This window comes from Diaphorina citri, unplaced genomic scaffold (genome assembly GCF_000475195.1).
Source record: "Diaphorina citri unplaced genomic scaffold, Diaci psyllid genome assembly version 1.1 scaffold350, whole genome shotgun sequence".
Lineage (NCBI taxonomy): Eukaryota > Metazoa > Arthropoda > Insecta > Hemiptera > Psyllidae > Diaphorina > Diaphorina citri.
In genome coordinates, this window is record NW_007377785.1 from 166,346 (window position 1) to 176,591 (window position 10,246).

At 37.9% G+C, this 10,246-nt stretch overlaps 1 pseudogene; it reads left to right on the forward strand.

Annotated features, from left to right (window-relative positions):
• Positions 1–9,762: 9,762 nt before the first annotated feature.
• On the forward strand, positions 9,763–9,881 carry LOC113466890 (annotated as a pseudogene).
• Positions 9,882–10,246: the final 365 nt, after the last annotated feature.

Genomic DNA, 10,246 nt, shown 5'->3' on the forward strand with positions numbered 1-10,246 from the left:
AAGGAAGAAGAGCCTCCTCTTCTTCCTTCTTGTTTAGTTGGGTAGATGATAAAAAGTAGTCTTCAAGGAAAAATATAAACATTACTTAGTTGCTTTATGTCAGCGAGTTAAATACAGGGTGGCTATTTGCAAAGGCAGAAGTACTAGCCCCAGGTCTACAGACTCGTGTTGAAATTTATTTCGACTTCTGTGTAAGCGTAGATGGATGAACAATTCAACAACCTCAACATAATGTCAACATGAGACTGTAAACCAGAGGGAAATACTTCTGAAAGCCAGAGATAAGGCTTGTACGTCAGCGCCGGCCGGAGGTTTCAGGTATTCAGTAAAGTTAGTGTTTAAAGTTCAGGGTACGCTTCGGCCTGAGAGAAAAACCGAGTTCTCTGTAAGTGAATCCGAATAGCCGCGATCAGTGGCATCAACAATGGCAAAAAAGATTTCCATTAGTGTTAGTGTATTTCTACCCTATCATCAGGTATGAGGCCTTTATTATCACAAGATTATTGGAGTTTTTGTCTCACCATCATCATACGAGAGAGTTCTCCTAGACCTAGATGACAGATTAGGACAACTGTTTCGGCGTGCAAAATGGTTAGTGAGGCGTTAGGCTGAGTATTAGGACCAGCCTGTATAGGAAGAGGAGATGCCAAGCAGCACAAAGTTAAGAACATTAAAACCCATCCTAATAGTTTTCTCCAATTGAATTTTTATTGTTTTCTCTTCCTATTTCTTCCTTTTTTAATGTTCTTTTCTCATCTTTCCTATTTAATTTATTTCTTTTCCTTCACTAGATACATTATCCATTAGCTTGTCTTCCAGTTTTATCTATTACGTGAGTTTTTATCTCATTTATTTTGCTCGTGGCTCTGTTGTGTGCTTTTCCACTTAACCCTTTCCTTAATGGTCATTTTGTTTCGGCACGAACCGAGCTCGAATCAGAAATAGGGAAACAATATCTTAACTAAAGGTTCAGCCCACTGTATAATTCAATCAGAGAAAAAGAATTTTCAAGTCATTGAAAAAATATTATTGGGCCTGAAACGTAAAGAGCAATTTTGCTTTGTGTGTTGAACTGTCAAGCATTCAAACCTAATAAATGAAAAATCGTCGAGTTCAAACATAATTTAGTAGTTTGCAGGGAACATAATTATGGTGAATGATAGTCAGATAGTTAGAGGTTTTCAAAGTACAGGATAGAAGGACACATATGATTCCTGAGGGCCCTAGAGGTAGAGGACCCCACATCAATGATATCCTTTAAGCCCCCACAGATATCTTTCTTACCAGTACGATAATAAAGCTATAAATCAAATGGAAAGGATTTCCCTACAATAGGAAACTTAAGAGAAAACAAAACAAAGTTTTAAAATGAAAAAATAAAATTGAAACCCGAGAAAACGAAAGATTAGATTGCGAATGAAGAATAAAGGTCGAAAAGAAAAGGGCCAAGAGAGAAAAGAACGAACGGAAGATAAAGTTCAATTTGGAAAGGGAGAAAAACAAGATGAAATATCTACAGATTTAATAGAAAAGTCGGGGAGAAAGAAAAGTTTGGCCCGAACGTATTATACGCGCGTAAAGATCGATAAGTAAAGGCCATAAGATATTATGGTGAAGATAAAACGTTTAGCAATATGTGGGCTACTTCCAAGTACTATCCCATTCTCCTAGTACTTGTCAAATACATAAGGACTTGCCAGCAGAGAGCACGTTGTACCAGTTCCAAATCCTAATGGATCACTGATGTTAAGTAACGTTGCGCGTGGTTGAAATTAGCATAGGGGACTATGTGGGCGATCCCGTGCTGCTAGTTTTACCGGCCCTACTCGGACTATACCTCACCGTCTGGGGAGACGGGTAACTCCCGAATGGGGGTTGGAATTTCCGTCACTAAAAACCTTCAGTTCAAACAAACTTCAAGGAATATGTACTGGACAATCTTCAGAGAGAAACGTTCTAGTTTCAATCTATCTCCTTCACTATATCATTGTTAATTAAACTGGTCGGTCGAGAGCCGAAAAAAGTTCGTCACACTCCTCAAGATACATAAAGAAACAAAGAATAGAGTAGAGCAAGTACATCGCTAAAAAAAGGATACCTTACACCCACAGGAAACAGGATAATATTCATTTTAATAACTCTCCTACCACATTGAGCTTTTCTTTTTACCTTTTCCTTTATTTTTTTTTCTCACTCGACCTAACCTTTGGGGAAATTGTTCTGGAGAAACTAATAGCACCTGACAGGGACCAGAGTTATGTTAGGGGAGGAGAGGTCAGGGGTTCGAATCTTTTTCCCCGGGATTTGTTTTTACTTTTTTATCTTTCTCATTGAAAGAACAAAAAAAGCTTTTCCACACAACTATTTTAATTTTCACTTTCCTTATCCTGTAGGAAGGAAAGTAACGTTTTTTTCTAAGTAAATTATTTAGATCAATGTTTTCCTTTTCGCACAGTTATCAAGTTTTTACTTTCCTTATCCTATAGGAAGGAAAGTAATGTAATCGGGTCAAATTTTCGATGGTCAGTTTTTAGTGTCAAAACACGTTTTGAGGTCCCTAGAGCCTAAATCGGCTGCGCGCTCCCGGGGTTTCGCGGGGTTATGCATGGGGTCGCGCTTCGCGCTCCCTTGTTTACGGTCGCGCTGCGCGCTCCCGAGAGCTTCGCGGGGTTGTGCATGGGGTCGCGCTTCGCGCTCCCTTGTTTACGGTCGCGCTGCGCGCTCCCGAGAGCTTCGCGGGGTTGTGCATGGGGTCGCGCTTCGCGCTCCCTTGTTTACGGTCGCGCTGCGCGCTCCCGAGAGCTTCGCGGGGTTGTGCATGGGGTCGCGCTTCGCGCTCCCTTGTTTACGGTCGCGCTGCGCGCTCCCGAGAGCTTCGCGGGGTTGTGCATGGGGTCGCGCTTCGCGCTCCCTTGTTTACGGTCGCGCTGCGCGCTCCCGGAGGCTTCGCGGGGTTGTGCATGGGGTCGCGCTTCGCGCTCCCTTGTTAACGGTCGCGCTGCGCGCTCTCGGGGCTTCGCGGGGTGTGCATGAGGTCGCGCTTCGCACTCCCTTGGCTTCGCCCCTGAATACTAATATCGTCCCTGAGTCTTGTCTAGAAGAAATGAAAACTAAAAGCGAGAGCAAAATATTATAGATGGTTGCTGCGCTTGGCGGTATTTTGACCGCTTTTGGACAGATTTCGACCGTTTTTTGGCGGTTTTCAGCTATAGCGACTAAACGATTAGAGATATTGTAAAAGTTTGGCTATAAGAACAAGAACACCCAAAATAAGCGTCATTCCATAGGATGAGGAAAGTCGTGTGATGTTCACACCAGATTTTTTACTTTCTATTATTGCTCTCCTGATTTTGGTCGCTTAGTTTTTCATTAAATAGATGCGTAAACTTGTCATGTAGTAAGCTTGTAACTATAAAATGCATTACATATCTAGAATTTTAAAGTCCATGGGAAGTGAAAACAACAGTCGTCCATCTGAAAATGTCCCTAACTCTAGCCCTGGACACCAAGACATCCTGGAACCTGGACACTAGGGAGATAACAGAAAATCCTAAATCCAACGACCAATGCAATTTGTAACAAAATCTAAAAGAAATAACAGAAAGAGAAAATCCCCACAACATTTTTGTTGAGACAGTGGAAAGTTTATAAAGTTTCATCGGGCCAGCACAGCACAGCATGGTATAAAACAAAGACCAGTCACGGCTCACTGACCATCAGAACACTTGTGTTAAGCATGGCGACTAGAAAGTTGGGCGGAGAGGACACTTTGCATAACAAACGCCATATCCTGTGCAAAGTGGGACGTTTCCTGCTATCCAGAGGACAATAATAATATTGCCAGTTATCAAACAACACAGGCTATCAACTATTTCTGCCCCCTCGTAAACTGAGGTTTTCAATAAAAAAACAGTGTAAGTACCAAAAAGAGTAAACAAAAACACAAACAATCGTCAATCAGGACATCTTATGAGAGAATTTCCTATCATTAATTTATTAGGGTGAATAATTGATCGAAGAAATCTGTTAACGGAGGTTGGTGAAATGCAATTTTCAACTTTAATTCCCCATCAGTGCTTAATGATTCAATTAAGGCTTGATTGAAGTTTGGTGAAATCGGCTATAAGAGTATCAAATTCCTGAAAATTCACCTATTTTTAGGGTTCGTGATAACTGCAGAGAGTTGATCAAGTTGAATTTTGGTGGTGTTCTAAAATTTCATTATGTCACCCCAAAAAGTCATTCATCCACATGAAGAAAGGAAAAAAATTCGGTAATATTGTTCAAATAAATTCTTCTCTTTTGAAAAACTTGCAAAATGATAGATATAGGCTGTGTTGTTTCTCTAGCGACGATTCCTGAGAAAATCACAACCCTTTTATTTCGATAATCCTGTGTTTCTAAAAAAAATTCTTACTGTTTCAGCATATTATTTTTTCGGACACGCATCCTGATTTCCTGAATTTGTAATTTATTTAATATACTTTATTTATACATTTTATACTGTCGGCTAAGGCTAAAAAGTCCCATTATGCCAACAGTTTAAACAGGCCTCATTTATTAACATCAATAATGAATACAACAAAGGTTTAATGAAGTTTCAGAACAACACAAGATCTCCAAAAACTTAAGAGGTCCTCCTCATCCCCAACCATCTCACGCTCACATCAATGTAAAACCCATATCACGAGCACGACATTGACAACTATGTAGGTAAGGAAGGAAAAACAAACATCAACCTATTCAATAACACGATGCTTATAAAACAATAATGAAATATACATCACGCACGCACGAAGAAAAATTCAAAGTGGAAATTTAGGGTGGGATGGGGGGTTCCGGCCATTACAGAACAATAAAGTGAAGAGGGGGGGGGGGGGGGTTTGGGGGAAAAATTCGGGCTCACATTTCCCTGAAAATCCCACCCCCCTCTAGGAAAAACCGAATCTTTTTGAGGACGAAAATGATGTAGTTCTGATCTTTTTGCTCCAAGGTCACTGGGGATGGGTCCTGATAAGGGTCAAAAGTCTCAAGCCGAGACTTTACGGCTAGCGGAACTAGAAGGGCGTAAGTGTCATTTTTCGTGACTTTTTTTTAGTTTTTTGCAAATATCTCAAAAACCGTTGGTTCTAGCGAAAAAAGTATTCCGATCGATTTTGTTCAAAATTAAATTCCCTACAAAATGGAAGCAACCATGCTGTTCACTTCTCATTCTCCTATGCATTTAGCATAGGGAAAATGTATGTGAAAAGTGTAACAATGTTTTTGGAGCCTCACAAGTTGCCAGTTGACATTTATGTACAAAAAAAAGTAATATGTCATCTAATGTATTTTTCTCCGGAAAATTGACTGGTGCCACTTTCAAAACTCTCCGACTGACAGTTAAGGAGTGAAAAATTACACAAATTGGCCTATTTGATGGTTCTAAGCGATGAATTAGAAAGAAAGTTCTTTATGCCTTTTTTAAAAATAAAACAGTAAATTGTTATGCCTCTTTTAAAAATAGAACAGTAAATTGACTTGAAGTCTCGGCTTGAGACTTTTGATCCCTTATTCAGGACACCATCCCGGACCTTTTGGGAAAAAAAATCAGAACATCATTTTTGTCCGTCAAACCTTCATTTTCGGACTTCGATGTATGTGAAAAGTGTAACAATGTTTTTGGAGCCTCACAAGTTGCCAGTTGACATTTATGTACAAAAAAAAGTAATATGTCATCTAATGTATTTTTCTCCGGAAAATTGACTGGTGCCACTTTCAAAACTCTCCGACTGACAGTTAAGGAGTGAAAAATTACACAAATTGGCCTATTTGATGGTTCTAAGCGATGAATTAGAAAGTTCTTTATGCCTCTTTTAAAAATAAAACAGTAAATTGTTATGCCTCTTTTAAAAATAGAACAGTAAATTGACTTGAAGTCTCGGCTTGAGACTTTTGACCCCTTATTCAGGACACCATCCCGGACCTTTTGGGAAAAAAATCAGAACATCATTTTTGTCCGTCAAACCTTCATTTTCGGACTTCATTTCCTGGACTACTACTTGTATTATGAACCGTCATGGTAGCTATGTAAAGTAAATGACATTTGAGTGAGGGGGACGGGGAATAATTAGGGATGTATAATCTAATGATTCAGAGGTGCCTTCAAAACGAACAATACTTCTGTTGAACAATAAAACACTATTATTACTTTTTTTTTCTTGGCATGTGAGAGGCAGAAACGGCTGGGAATTAAGGAATGAAATAAACGGCATCATGTAGATGAAATTTTGATGATTAAAATGGCTTTTTTTAAATTTGCAATTTTTTTTGCAAAATGGCCCATTTTTTGCCAAATATAGGTCACTCTTATGGGAACCCCTATTTTTTATTTAATTTTTGGAATCAGCATAAAATTTTAATTAAAAAAATGTATTCACTCGAAAAAATTTGCTCTGCAAAAATTTGCACAAATCGCGATTTTGTGTGCGTCAGTGACCCCAGATTTGATGAACAACGCAGTTGGTCCTGAGTTAGAGCGAAGAATGCCTTACTGTGTACAAACAGATGGATCTCATTTTGAACAGCTTTTATAAATTTGTTTGTTGTTGTTGATTGTTGTTGAAATAGTTAAGTGAATAATACAAAAACTAAAGAAATAATTAAGAAATTGTTTTTCTTTCTCACAGTGTACAGAATTTTTGTAGAGCAAATTTTTTCGAGTGAATACATTTTTTCAATTAAAATTTTATGCTGATTCCAAAAATTAAATAAAAAATGGGGGTTCCCATAAAAGTGACCTATATTTGGCAAAAATGGGCCGCTTTGCAAAAAAATTGCAAATTTAAAAAATGCCATTTTAATCATCAAAATTTCATCTACATGATGCCGTTTATTTCATTCCTTAATTCCCAGCCGTTTCTGAGATATAAGCGTGGTTCGCAAATCACGAACCACCCTGTATAGTGTGCAAGTCACCCATCCATTTATTGGCCTTTTTCGGCGTAGCTTAACATAGGTGACGCTAAAACCGGTCTTAAATCCTTAAATGATCGACTGAAGTGTTATCTAAAGCTTTCTCGCTTTGAGTTCATAGGTCGTCGCGACAAATTTCGAGATCAGAGCTCATTTGTGTGAGAAAATGTGAAAAAAATCCCCCAAAAACCAGTTTTTTTGGTTTTTTGGCTTTATGGTTTTTTGGACAAAATTTGCACCACCATTTTCGTGATCCTGGTAAAAAGACCTTTAATTTGATATATAGGTCGACTAGGTTTGGATAAGTCCTTATATGGGGACAGACAGACAGACCGACCGACCGACCGACAGACCGACAGACAGACGACACCGAAGCGAATACAATAGTCCGTCCCCTATACCTTTTATTATTAGTAATAATAAAGGAAGGACGGACTAAAAAACATACATAAACAATCTGCCAGCCTCTGGCTGGTTGCCAAATAAAAGCACAGAATTTCAAAATTGGACCAAATTTCAGATAATTTGTTAAATGTTGTAGATATTTTAACTGTTTTTCTCTCATTAAAAGTGTGCTCTAGGTATTCGATCTCACCCGGTATATGAATCACGTAGGAAATGTTGTAGATATTTTAACTGTTTTTCTCTCATTAAAAGTGTGCTCTAGGTATTCGATCTCACCCGGTATATGAATCACGTAGGTACATATATTATATATCGGCATAACACAATGTCTAGTGTGTGACATGTCATGTCAAATCTCAAGTGTGCAAACATAATATTATTAATATAGAACAGGGGGGGGGGAGGGTTGCAATATAAAAAGCACGAGTTTGAAGAGAGGTGGAATTGCAAAGACAAAACAAATTGATACCAGGGTGGTCCTTAAGACCTCCGTCTGAGCTATCAAGCTTCCTTAGTCCTTAATGAAACACTCTTTGTAGTGCCTACTTCATAGTTAACGGAAATGAAAGCTTGTGACAAGATCCTGCTAACGTTGAGAATGTAAATAAAGGTTCATTTGTAGCTGAAAATTACTTCGTAGCTGACTGCTACGTTGCTTTTATTTATTGAGGGTCTAATTTATTCCTAATTGATGTTGTTCAAGAAAAAGTGGGAAATATGGATTTAAAATTTCAAATAAACTGGAACACGGTAACCATATTTCTTCCGGAGAAATTAAACTAGAAAAATTAGTGGAGATGCCAAAACTCCAAAATCTACAAATAGGTTGGCTCTAATCTATTGATTTTTAGTCCGTCCTTCCTTTATTATTACAATAGTAATAAAAAGGTATAAGGGACGGACTATTGTATTCGCTTAGGTGTCGTCTGTCTGTCACTCTGTCTGTTCCCATAGAAGGACTTATCCAAACCTGGTCGACCTATATATAAAATTAAAGGTCTTTTTACCAGGATCACGAAAATGGTGGTGCAAATTTTGTCCAGAAAGCCAAAAAAACAAGTTTTTGTCACATTTTCTCACACAAATGAGCTCTGATCTTGAAATTTGTTGCAACGACTTATGAACTCTAGAGAAAGTTTTAGATAACAAAAAAAAAAAAAAAAAAAAAAAAAAAAAAAAAAAAAAAAAAAAACAAGTTTTTGGGGATTTTTGTCACATTTTCTCACACAAATGAGCTCTGATCTTGAAATTTGTTGCAACGACTTATGAACTCAAGAGAAAGTTTTAGATAACACTTCAGTCGTTAATTTAAGACCGGTTTTAGCGTTACCTATGTTAGACTACGCCGAGGAAGGCCAATAAATGGATGGGTGACTTCAACATTATATTGGGAATAAAGGGAGAACGGGGAGTCTTGATTTTAAATCATTACATGAAAGTAAAATCGAAAAATCAAATCAAGAATGATAATAAACTGAATATTAAACAAATTAGGTAGGTACATAGGTACTGACTGATTTTCTCTAATCACGATCGAATAAACTACGGGCTAAAAAATTCCCGGAGGGACGGGCCCAGCTTGTTATTTTCTGAATGCAGGCGTTTCTGCGTTTTTCCAATGGACTATATCAAAGCGCTAAAATATTTTTAATCCTAGCATTTGTCAAATGAATACTTGAGTTTTAGTAACAAGTTGAAAGATTTTCCTAAAGTAATCATTGAGCATAACTTGTTTCTAATTTTGTTCTTCAAATACAAGATCCCAGCTCATAATGAATATCTTCTATTAGCACGTTATGGATGGTGGCGTCATTACACAAGATAATATCCTACATCATGTATATTTAACCCCCACAAAAACACAAATGTGAAAAAAAGGCCAAGTTCCTTTCCAAAAATGGCGGCCTATAAAAGTGGTGAGATCAGAAAATTAAGGCCAAGTCTGCGTTCACAGTTATTCGTGTCTGCTGAAAATGCTGGATCTCAATTCCTTCAACCTTCTCTCAATTTCAACTTGGAATTTTTTTTTTTTTTTTTTTTTTTTTAGTTCAATTTTGGACACTTTTTAATGATTTCTCATTAAATGGGGAGTATTTAAAGATAGAAAATTTTCGACCAAAAATTGGCCGCCGTGGGCGGCTCTTGTCTTACTTGAAATTTCAAAAATTCCCAGCCATTCAAAAGTTGTTTATTGTTCGACCTATGAGTGAAAACAAAGTTAAAAATATTAAATAAATAAAAAAATCCTAGCCGTTCAAAAAGTCAAAGTGGTACTACGATACACGACTTATGAGACACACTGTTACCGCTCAGGATTTCTGAAACATACTGTATCCGAACTCGCAAAGCGTGCTTCTATCAAGTTGTTTGTATTAATATAGCCCTATCTTTTCCTAATCTTTCGCCAACGTTCATATCACGTTGAATACACCAGTTCTCGTCCGATCACTGAAGTTAAGCAACGTTGAGCGTGGATAGTACTTGGATGGGTGACCGCCTGGGAACACCACGCCTTTTTTTTTTCATGTAATAATAGGTAGGTATTTATTGATGTGAGAAGGAAAAATACTGGGGTCTACTCTCATAACTTTTTCGATTTCTCTAACCGTTTAGTGAAAACCGCCAAAAAGCGGTTTATTCCGCCTGTGGGCGGAGCCCAGTGCAAATTTTGCCGATTTTCAGATTTTTCCCTTTACTTACTCATCAAGACCTACCATCCTGCCAAATTTCAAGTTTCCACGACATCGGGAAGTGCCTCATAATTTTGATGAGTGAATCAGTGAGTCAGTCGTAAAATAAGCGATTTTCAAGCCGTTCTTTCTACCCCTTAAGTTAAAGCTAGAACTTCGCAGGCATAATAAGCATGTATAGCTTAACATATGGTCCA